The sequence below is a fragment of the Athene noctua genome, chromosome 12 (assembly GCF_965140245.1).
Source record: "Athene noctua chromosome 12, bAthNoc1.hap1.1, whole genome shotgun sequence".
NCBI classification, from domain to species: Eukaryota; Metazoa; Chordata; class Aves; order Strigiformes; family Strigidae; genus Athene; species Athene noctua.
In genome coordinates, this window is record NC_134048.1 from 23,854,410 (window position 1) to 23,866,489 (window position 12,080).

Consider the following 12,080-nt stretch of genomic DNA (forward strand, 5'->3'; position numbering starts at 1 on the left):
AGACTGACTTTTAATCTCCATTGCACCACTGATCTATACATCAGCAATTCAATTCATTTCCTTGTGTGTTTGTTTTCAGTCCATTCACTTGTCTACTTTGCCAACTTAATATTAAAGTTTTCCAGAGCAGGGAATATCAATTGTAGGATTTCTGCAGCACCCAAAATACTGGGCCTTTCATCTACACATTAATACAATGTAAATGGCTTATTTCCAAATATTTCTTTTGTATATTACAATGAAAAGAAGTTTTCAATAATCTAGAGACAATGGGGCTGATTAAAGACTGAGTCCTGGGGAAGGACAAACACTGCTTCTATCTTAAGGGATGCATTTAGAAATTATAGCTCCCTTTGGCAGCTGGAAAGATACTGGAATCTATTATTCATCAATCAAGTTGTCATCACCTAGAAGATTAGATGGTGGCCCAAGAGACACAGCCAATATAAATTTAAAAATTTCTGAAGAATAAATAATAAAAATACAATCAAACTTAAAGAAGGATCGGTCAGGGAAGAGGAGGGCACGGGGGGGAGCGAAGGCACAGGAGGGGCGAACGACCTCATCACCGGGGCAGTAGGACGCCGCGTGTCTCGGGGAGCAAGGCTTCACACGGGGTTCCATGAACAGCCTTGCAAGTAAAACCTGAAAAGCACAGTCTAAACAAAATTAACGTGAGTATGAAGTGTGTTGAAATGTGCCAAAGAGCGGTTATTGGTGTCCCCGGGGAAGGGCAGGGGACAGACACGTGGAGACCCCCGGGGAGCGCCGGCTCAGGCCCAGGGCCCGGAGCAGAGGAGACGCTGATGTGAGCGTGGCTGACGGGCCTGCAAACACCCCGGAGGGCAGGGCCAAAACGCAAAACGCTCTCCATGATGGTGGAAATCAGGAACGTGAAATGTCGCGAAGGCGGTCACAGAGAGTTACCCTAGCAGGGAGGAATCGGCTCCAGAGACAGGCAATGGAGAGCACCGGCAAAGCAGCAGGACGGCAGGGAGGGTCCTCTGACACCCGCATACGAAATCACAGTCCACTAACACGGCCTCGCCTGCACACGGGCTGGCCGCAGCAGAAAGACCAGCAGAGGGCTTGTGGAGACCAGCTGCGTCAACAGGTCCGAAATAAATCCCTGGTCGGCCATCACCCTCCGCGGCTGGGAACGCTGCACCAGTCCCCGGTGCTGACCGCGCCCAAACACATCTCCCCGTGCTCAGCGCTGTTTCTGTTTACAAGAGGGGGGGAAATGGGAAACCAGAATCTGGGGTCACTTGAACCAAACCACACTCTGTGAACTGGAGGCTCTCATGCACCTTCACATCTTTCCCCCTTGGGTGAGCCCAAAGTGGCTACCGATGTCTCCTTGTCCTAGAGCAAACCCAGGTGCCCTCATTTAACAGGGAAACAGAGGAAAAACAGGAAAAAAGACTATTAAAAGGGTCTATTTTTAGCAAACCTGTAACAAAAGCATTCCAGACCATTCACTGTGAGGGTCCCATTATCAAAGTACGTACAGTCATCTCTCAACCCTTAATACAGTTGAAATTATCCTACCTGTCCTCTCCATTATTCTTGGTGACAAGTGAACAGTATAAATGCCCCACAGCTCTAGGATAAATACCCTTCCCATACAGATTAGGTTAGATGATATAGTGCTAACAAACACATCCATGAAAAGAAAACAGACGTGCTAATCTATAAAGATTTAGATGACGGAAGAAGTCATCAATCTGCCAAGAGTTACCAGTTTGTTTTTCTCCCTGTGTTACTACAGAGATTTCTTTTTAAACTATCTACCCTTGCTACTCAGGAGATTATACATGAATTGCAGCTGGAAGACAATTTTTCCTAAAACATTGGGGTTTACCAAAAAGGCATCCATCTCCCAAATGTGGGAGAATGTCCTGACAAGGAAACAGCCTTCTCTCTGAAACTTCCATTTCCCTCATTAGAAAAACCCTTACTATGTATTTACCAGTAGGAATAAAGGGGAAGAACAGACAAAAAGAGCATTGCAGCACTGCTATCAAAATAAATAAAAGTGTGACTTGAGAAAAGCTGTGCCATATGTATTTATAAACACTTTGGTCTGGTTTTTGTTGTTTGAGTGCTTCATCGCTTTCTTCCCTTTTTATGTTAGAAACATTTGTTGTCTCCCTAACCCACTCACAGTGTAATCCAGCTGGCGGCAGCAGCAGGGGTTGGTCTGCAGGGGACGGGCTGTCCCTCACACCAGGGGAAACGAGAAGCCCCGAGCCCGTCTCACCCCAGCTCCAAGGCCAACAGCCAGCGAAGGAGAGTCTCAGGCCCGTCCGGGTCCCCGGCCGTGGGGCTCAGCTCCGCCCTGCACACGTGTGACCCCAGGGACACCGAGGGAAACAGCTGCACTATCGCCTTACTGGGCTCTGCACCACCTGAAATCCAAAACAGCAGAGAACAGCATGAGACTTTTTAAAGCCATAAAAACCCCTCAACGTTTCTTCATAGCACTTTCAAGCCTAACAGCTTCCAAAAAAGCAGAGCCACATCCCAGCCAACACTAAGTACAACAGGTTATTTCAGCTGGTCCACACTCCGTGTGTCCCCAGAGCTCTACCAGCAAACCTTCAGCAGAGATTTTTTTTTTTTTTGCTCTTTGCTGCTATTAGCTCTATAAAGCCATGCAGCTCTGCAAGACCACACCAGGGTCATCCACCACTAACTAAAGAATTAACCAAATTCTTTAAAAAGGGTATTCATGACTGGTGACTTCTTATTGGGAAAGGAGCCAGCATTAGATTCAACCTGAGTTTACCAGTTTAGAAAGAAAAAAACAGGGGAAACATTGCCAGTAGTGGGAAAAGATTCATTCTTTTTATTGTGTCATGCTGCTTAAAGTCCTCCCTTTTCTGCATATGTTAAATGATAATTCACATCATGTTTTCTTTAATGAACGAGCCTTCCATTCCTACATAAATCAGAAGCATTTATACTCTAAATAACAGAACAAATTCTAACGATGCAGCTCTAGTCCAGCTGATGCCAACAGGATTCCTCGCGGGAGCGGCCACTTGTCGGTGTGATTAAGGGGTCACTCGCTAATAACAACTGGGACACCCTTTGCAGAACATCCCTCGGTGCTTTCAAGCCCACGGCCAGCGTCCCGCAGGCGTTTCCCACCCAGGCAGGGACGTGTCCCCGCAGAAGGCTGCTCCCCCGGCCGTGCCCAGCGCCGAGCCCGGGGGCATCGCCTTCCCCTGCGGCAGAGGAAGGTCCCCGGGACACGGCGTGTGCGCAACAGCCCGTGTCTCTTCTCACGTGGGAGTTAAGAGGTTTCCAAGTGGCCAAACATTTAAGAGGTGTCTGGTTCGTCCCTGCACACACAGGCCCTGGACGTCACCCGGCAGCAGCTGCCGGCACCTCAGAGCTGCCTCTGCCCGCAGACACGAGCTCCTCCGTCCTCCGGAGCGCTGCAGCCGTGCGCGGGAAACCAGCGGCAGGATAGGGGAGAGCAAAAAGGAGTAAGGAGTTCTCTGGCAGATCTGACTGCAGGACTGATGACGTACCTCTGCTCTTGGCCAGGACACCCATTCCGTGCTCTGTAGGGAATCGGACTGTACGGCCGCGCTTCACACGTCCTCTGCAGATGGAGCCCGTGGCATTCCAGCACCCTGGCTCCACGCTGGGGTATTTGTTCAGCATTGACTCATAGCAGAAAGTGCCATCTTCAGTCACAAACAATTCCTCACAGCATCATGAAATTCCTGTGAAATCTCTCATCCAAGTACTGGCCAACCTCCAAGCAGCTTAGTTTGCAAGATCTGGTAAGATCAAAGACTGAAGTGCAACAGCCCTAGGCAACAGAAAGCACAAAAATGTATATCCATCAATTCTGAATACTAATTCTACCAAAATGTAAGTTAGAAAGATAGGAAAATAATACCTGCATCTGTGAATATTCTAAGGTAACTCATAAATTGTATGATTATGCCAGGATAGATATGGACACTCATCTATGGGGTGCGCTGCCTTGTTCTCTCCCTCCCTGAGCATACAGACAGGTATTTTTGGCAGCAGTACTTGCTGCCTGTTCTTCACAGCCAGCGGATACAGGTTTGTCTCAGAAATTTCAGAATCCTTTCCTCTGTGATATCTTTGTGAATAGCTTTTGGAAACTTCACTGAGGGCAACTGGATGTCACCAAGAGACTCAGGATAAGACCCTGTCCTGCTGGCAACCATTTCTATGTAGAATATTAAGCATCTGTCAAAAAATGGCTCGTGTATTCAGATCCTGCTGAGCTCGTCCCTGTAGCTCTCAGAGGGATGTATCTGCTCCTGCTTAGGCTGGGCAATGACACTCCCTCTAACCGTCATGCTTCAAAAGCTTTTGTGAATGTGAAAGAACTGATTTAAACATCTGCATCTTTTCTTTACACAATAGCAATCATAATGTTAAGCAATAACTACAAGAATCCCTTTTGACAGAATACCTTGATACTCTCCAGCAGGACTAACATGGAGGGAAAACAAGAGTAACCAAGGAAGAGCAGGAAGGCATCAGGACCAGGCTCCTTCCACTGCAGAGGAGATGGCCGTATTTTCAAGTATGTGCTGGGCTGACCCTGGCCGGACACCCGGTCCCACCAAAGCCGCCCTGTCACTCCCCTCCGGGGCTGGACGGGGAGAGGAAACACACTGGAGGGCTCGTGAGTGGAGATAAGGACAGGGAGATCGCTCACCAACTACCACCACAGGCAAAACAAGCTCAACTTGGGGAAAATCAGTTTATCACCAATCGAATCAGAGAAGGGTAATGAGAAATAAAACCAAATCCGAAAGCACCTCTCCCCCAACCTCTCCCTTCTTCCCAGGCTTAACTTTACTCTCAGTTTTTTCTCCTCCTCCCCAGCAGCAGCGCAGGGCTTGTGGTCAGTGCATCGCCCGTCATCTCTGCCACTCCCTCCTCCTCGGGAGGACCCTCACCCCCTTCCCCTGCTCCAGCGTGGGCTCCCTCCTCGGCACACAGTCCTCCCTGAACTGCTCCAGCGTGGGTCCTCCCCACGGGCTGCAGCTCCTCCTGAACTGCTCCAGCACGGGTGCCCCGCGGGGTCACAAGTCCTGCCAGAAACCAGTTAAAGTGCCATATGGGATCAGAGACTCCACTAATAACGAGGAGTTGATAACTGGGTCCTGAATCTTTCTGTTATCCCACTGCACAGGAAACTTGGCCAAGAGCAGCATCTGTAGGGAACAGACACAGAAAGGCTGTTCTTTGTGGCTGATCCTGACCAGGATTTGGTGTTTTTACTGGACAGTATTGACATCAGCACAATTTACCAAACTGATAGCTTAGAGGCCCTCACTTTGTCTACTGGCTTTTAAATCCACCTTATAATATAACATAATCCCTGCTAAGGCTGCTAACCTGGCTGGCATGCTTCCCCAGCTCCAGCTGCTTCTGAATGTAAATGATGTTTCACTTAGTTCTTTCCTCTTCATTTAGCAAGGAAAAAAAATATATCCCTTTTAACTTGAAGGAACTTACTAACAGGCAGAGAGCATACCAATCTTCACACATTTAAATACCCGTTTGACAAAACAAAGATCAATTAAATCTGCCAATTTCCTCTGCAATTCTCTCTTTGGTGAACGGGCAACAAGGAGAGGTGATGAAACGGCTTCCGTGCTGAAGAGAAGCTCTTGTGGCAGTGACGCACGGCTGGGGCAGAGAGCGACCTTCAAACTGGCCGTGAGGGTAGTTAGTGTGAAAGTGCAGAAAAAATTATCAGTATTACTGAGGGAAACCTGAAATGCAGTCTCTCACACTGAGGGATCTTTTCTGAGGAGAAAGCTATAGAGGAGCAGCCTTCTGTAAGAAGGGAAAGCAATAGCTGTTTACACACGCATTTCAGCACGTTAAAGCTGTTTGGTGGCACCTGGGATTCTAGAAATTCCATACCGGACACTTAGAGACAGTCCCAGTCCACTCCAGAATCCAGTTTACAGAAGTTATTAGGATGCTTGTGTGTGATTAAGGACCGCTCCCCCGTAGATCCACCCTATTAGAGAAAGATGGATGGAGCAGCAAGCAGCCCGTTCAAAGGCTTATGGCAAGATGAAGCAAGAGGGAGCATAACGAAGCGGTAAGTGCTTTTCGAGAGCTGTGAATCCCACCCTGTTAGCAAGCAGCCAGCCTCCTTCCTCCAGCAGGTCCCTTTCATCCCTGGATTCAGCAGGTGCCTTGCACGGGGCTGCCTTTGATGCTCTCCCGCTCCCCCTGCTCCGGGCAGTGGATGTTTCACTGCTCTGCGCCTCTCACCGGAGACCTTGCAACAACGCGTACAGTAATTCCAACCCTTCGCCGGAGCGGAGCTCCAGCCTCACGCCGGCACTGAGGCGTTTGAAGTCTCCCCCGGAGTTTCCGTCAGTGCCCCTCTCGTCACCGCCACGTCAGGTTAATAACCGCAGCTCATCAGCCCCGTGCCTCTGGCTGCTTCTCTCCTGGAGGGGAATATAAGACATTTAACATGTCAGATATTTAAAGGGTTCTTTCATGTGCAGCCTCAGTTCATCGCTAATAAAATACATTTTACTCCGCTGGTTTGTTCCCTGCGTGCTACACGCTGTACTGAATTTAAGATACAGCTTCCCATCACATTTTTGTAGCAGGAAATAGTCATCTGAAGATTCATTAAAGCCTTCTGAGACTTCCAGTTGCCCCGTGTCAGATGCCATTAAACAAGCGCCGTAACCAAGAGCGGCAACAGGCACGGGCAGCGTGCAGGGACCCTGCTCGCTCCGGGGCAGGGGCAGCTCTGCCCAGCCCCCTCCCCACCACGGGCCTTGCCACCCCCCGCCAGGCAGAGCGCAGCGACCCGGCCCCGGGGCAGAGGCTCCAGAGCAGCCTGACCCCCTCGCCCCTGCTCTTCCAGGAGGAATCACCACCGAGATGAAAGCAGCACTCGCTGCCTTTCAGTCTTTGCCTCGGACACGGTTTTTTTAGGAAGACACAAACTTTGGATGTTTGTCCTAAGCCAAATGAACGTCATCCATCACCTTTTGAGAACCACCAATCGCGGAAAGTTAATGCTTCACAAAGCTTCTCAATTGCAAATTCCTTTCTAATACGAAGTTAAAAACAACCTCTGAAATGCAAATAACCCAGCAACCTACACAAGATGATTTATGCCATGCCATCTTTTTCATGCAAATAAATTAAAAGAAGAAAATGTAATTTAGGGTGAACCACATTGTGTAATAAAATAAAAGAGTGACATTATGTCTGCAAAACTCTGAGTGCAATGTGTTGCTGCCATTGCTGCTGGAGGCTTAACCTTCTCAAACATGGAGAAAAAGATTCTGATTTATTTAGTTTGATTTTGTGTACAAATCATTTTACGGCTTCAGGCACGCCAGGAGAAGACACTTATTTTAATTTCTTTATGTTGGTGTCATTTCAAGGGAAGGCAGAAAGCCTGTTCCTCAGATAATGTTTGAACCAGCGAAGGAGAATGAAGAGCCTCCAGTAACAGCAAAGCACCACCAACCCCCTCCCCACGCCAGCCCGGGGACAGGCTCCTACACCCAGGCAGCCCGAGCGCGCCGGGGTATCGAGGGGTTAGATCACTTCTGATAAGGAACCATCAGAAAAGCCGCCCCAGAACGGGGCGGGGGCTCCTCGGGCGAGCTACCCGCGAGCGACGAGACCGCATCTCCCTTTGTCTCACCTCACGGTCAACGTTAACATTTGGGGTTTTGTTCTGCTCTATTAAACTTCATCAAATGGAGGGGAAAAACCTATTGTGATAAACGGAGCGGACGTGCCCAAGGCAGAGGGGGCGATGGTGCTGTGCTGAGCAGAGCTCCCTTCCAGCGCCGCTGGCTGCTGCACCGCTCAGCGCACTGGAGACTGGGACCTAAATGGGAGAGGACTTAGGGGTTTGTTTACTATCGCTGTGCGGCGAGCCAGGCGGAGAGTAAAAGTGCCCTGCTGTAAATAATGGCAGCGAGGGGATGTCAGTCCCGGCACAAAGAGGAATGCTAAAGCTTTCTCGGAGGGATGACTCGCACAGTGCATAAATCTGAGCCAAGTGATACTACTCTGAGCCCCATCAACAGCAAAGAGCTCGTCCTAAGCTGTCGGGCTGCCACCAGACACCTCAGCCCAAGGACGCCCCGTTCAGGCACCCGGCCACGCCGGCTCCAGCGGGAGAGAGGAGGCCGCCAGAAGGCGGGCACGAGAGGCAGCCTGTGTGCAGAACCTGGAAGGGTTCTGTGGTCTCACATCCACAGAAATTGCCACTAGCAGCTTATACAATCCAAGGATTGATCTACAGGGCTCTCCAAATTTCATTTTAAATCACAAATTCCATCCAAGTAAAGACATTGGCCTTAGTTTTACTTTTATTAATATTAACAGCAGTGAGAAAAACACTCTCCTATTAAAAAACAACAGCTACTTATAAATGAACAGATCTTTTCTAAGTCAGGGTCATTTCTCCTGGTAATGATAAGACCCTGTCAGGTAATCATAATCCTTACAGAAAAATGCTTTGGCTTCACTGCTGTCCTCCAAGATAGTAAATCTGAGACAATCTGTCTGGTTCTTAAAATATAATTCCTCTTTACTAGAACTGATCTTCTAAAATGGGTTGGCGGACGTGTCTTCTCACTCCTTTTCCATTGGCGAAGCCTCAAATCTGCTTAGGGTTGTTTTGTTCATCTCATGATACACCAGTATGCGTGTTTTTGCAGGAAGGGGAAGTCTTCAAACAGAAAAATATCACAAGCATCAGCCAGGGACTGCAAAATCCCAAGCTCCAACTTGAATTCTGCCAGAGACAATGTGTGGCCTTGGGAAAAATCACCTCTCCTCCCTGCAGGCTCTCCATCTGCTTCGCACTCATAAATGGGATTTTAAAACTGCCCCATCCCAAAGGGCAGGTAAAACTTTGAAGGTGAAAATTGTGTTACAAGCATGATACATTATTATAACACAGCAAAAATCCTTTCAGGCCTCTTTTCGCTTCTACTCAGAGCGAAGCAGCCACATTTCAAAATGAAAGCTGTTGACCAGCTTTTCCATTTGCACAGATTTCTTTCAGCAGGCGGCAGATTAAAGCTGAGAGAATAATCCATAGCAATTAATTTATTCAATGAATTTAGCCTCATTTTCTGTTCACCAAATGTCTGCAAGCCATTTACCGTTTTTTTCATGGTTTACTCATTATTCACAATTATTGCAGTGTAACTCTTGGTCTGTAAATTACTCTTGAACAATTAGCTGAGCGTATTTTAGAAGCTATTTGAGTTAGTTTCAATTTAATACACAGGGCATACTGCCTCTTTGTTCTCCACTCACCATTAAGAGTAAGAAGAAAGGGAACAGATGTGGCCGGGATCCAAACAGCCGCATTCACCAACTGCCCCCGAACACCCTGGTCGCTCTCCTACAACCAGTTGCCTTCTGCAGCGGAGAGCACGGAGCCTGCCAGGTGGTCACCCCCACCCTATCCCGAGGCGGGGCTACTCCCACCCCCCGAGGGGTCAAGACTTCCTCTTTAGAAACATGCCTCTAGGAAAAAAAAACATTTTTTGAGAAATTGAGCGTTCTTCTGTGTCTCTGAATATTTTCTTATATTGGTTTAAGTATACATTTTCACAAGCATTTCCATCAGCATAGAGAATTACTGCAATTAGAAAAAATTTCCTTCAATTTTAACCAAAAAAAGAGAGGAGGAATCCTTCAAGGTGTGTAACTAGAGAGAACACCAAGAAGTGTTATTTTAACAAAAAATGGATGAGGTTACTGGTGGGTAAAGGGGCTACTGTCAAAGTCCAGGCAAGTTACCACCAGACTGGTTTCACATAGGTTGGAGACATTTTAAGCATTTTAATTGGCTTAGCAAATAAATAAATTACAAAGTGCAAAAAGAGCTTCTGGAAAATACATTAAGGCAATTTGCAAATAATTGCAGTGAGCTGGGCTATTATGACTTTGACTTCTGAAGTATAAAACCTCCCAGAGATAATGATGATAATCATATTTTAAATAGTTGCCACCCTTTAATCTTCTAAGACAAAACAGAGATCTTTGGGAATTTGGGACCCTGTCACTCTAATTGAACATCTGACAGGAAAGTAATTGGAGTGGAAAGCAAAGGGGTCACCTGATTGCCCGTGCAGAATTCATCAGCTTCCATTTGCCATCACGCGGGGCAGCTAGTTCATCTCCTGCACAGGTTTCTCATTTAAATAGCTTCGTTGCCAATGAAAAGGCTGTCAGACAGACTATTTCCAGAACAGATTTGGATCGCAGTAACTCGCACTGGGCATGTAAAGATTCACCATTCATTATAAAGGCAGCTCTGGAAAAATGGCACCAAAACATTGGAACAAAAGTCATTTGCTGACAATTCTGTTAAGATGCAGGATTGCTACCTGGAGTTTCATTTTTCTAAAGACAACAGAAATACATCAAAATTCGGCTGTGCAGAGGAAGCCACCATTTCCAGCAGAAATATCCTTCTGCCCCCCCAGCCCCCTTGCCTGGAAGCGCAGGCAGCTTTCACTGCCCACTGATCTGGTGGTGCCGGCAGCCAGGCTGCTGCCTCCGCGCCTGCCGACCGCTGCCAGTGAGGAAGATGATGCTCGGGCACCTGGACCGTGCCCTCCAGGACATCCCCGGCACTTCTGGAGGGACGGCATCGGCTGCCAGCGGCCTCTGCACCAGCGACAGCCCAGGGAGACCAGAAACCACGGCTCCTCCGGGGACAGAAAAGAGATTTCAGAAAAGAGAGAGGGAAAGTCACAAGCTGCTGCTGTTGTGTTAAGGGAGGCTCTCGGAGCAGGTTTAATCCAAGACCCTTGGAATTCAATGGAAAAATCCCACTGGCTTCAGAAAAAGAAAAAAAAAAAAAAACAAACCAGAATAAATCTACTACAGCCATTCAGAGCGTGGCGGATATCTGCCAGTATAACACGTGACATGGGTGTGCAAAGAAATCAAAATATCATCCATTCAGTTAATTCAGCAGGCGCTATCAGATGGTTGAAGTAAAATAAGTAAAAAAGTAAATACCAACTGACAGTCGCAACATATTTCATAGACTTTAATTAGTGTGAAGTATGAAGGCAATTTCATCCATGATGCCTGTCTTTGGGAAATAATTTGATTTTTTCTTAGCTGAAATGCCTGTATCCCATTATGTGCTCTCAACACATAATCATATTTCAACCTGGCTATATAACAAGGATACTTCCTCTGCTTTTCACATATTCGTTTTAGGTTTTATTTCAGGATGTATTAGAGAAGCTCCTAGAGGCTACTACCTATTTTTCTTGTTTAATGTATGCACCTAATTCCCATAAAGAGCAACAAAAAAATTCTCTACCTCAGGATAGAGGACTCTGAGCAACCTGGTTCAGTGGAAGGTGTCCCTGCCCACGGCAGAGGGGTTGGACTAGATGATCTTTGATGGTCCCAAGCACTCTGTGATTCTACACTTCGTGTGAATATGGTGATCTGGCAAAGCTGGCTCTCATTTCAGTTTAAACCTCTATGAAAACAAAGGCCGCGCCGCGGTTCCCACCTCGTGCTTTGTGCTGGAGGTTCAGGATAGGAAGGTGTTAGTGCCCTGCAGCACAGGCAGGTTTCCACCCTAGAAACTGGTTCTTAACCAGGTCTCAAGAGCAATGAGGAGCACGGTACCCCACAGCCCATGAGACACCCGGACTATGAGAGGCAGAAACTTCAGCCTCACCTCCATCTGCCAGAGCTCTTGTACAAGTGGATCCCACAGGAACCCTCCTCGCCGGCAGGCAGGAGGGCTGGCTGCCAGTCTGGGAGGTGCCGGACTCAAGGGAAAGACTCTGGGAGCCAAAAACCGAAGAGTCCTCCACACATCTAAGACGTTCCTGTCATCTCCATGCAGTTAGATTTTGTTTTCCTCTTACACCTAAACCTGCTCATGAGTTGTCACCAGCATTTGAAAATATACTTTTTCTTAGTATCATCTCATTACTCTCAGCAATTCTGCCTGTGACGTGCCAAATGGCTCTTCCAGCCCTTGACATCTGTAACCTTGAAACGCTCATAAAGAG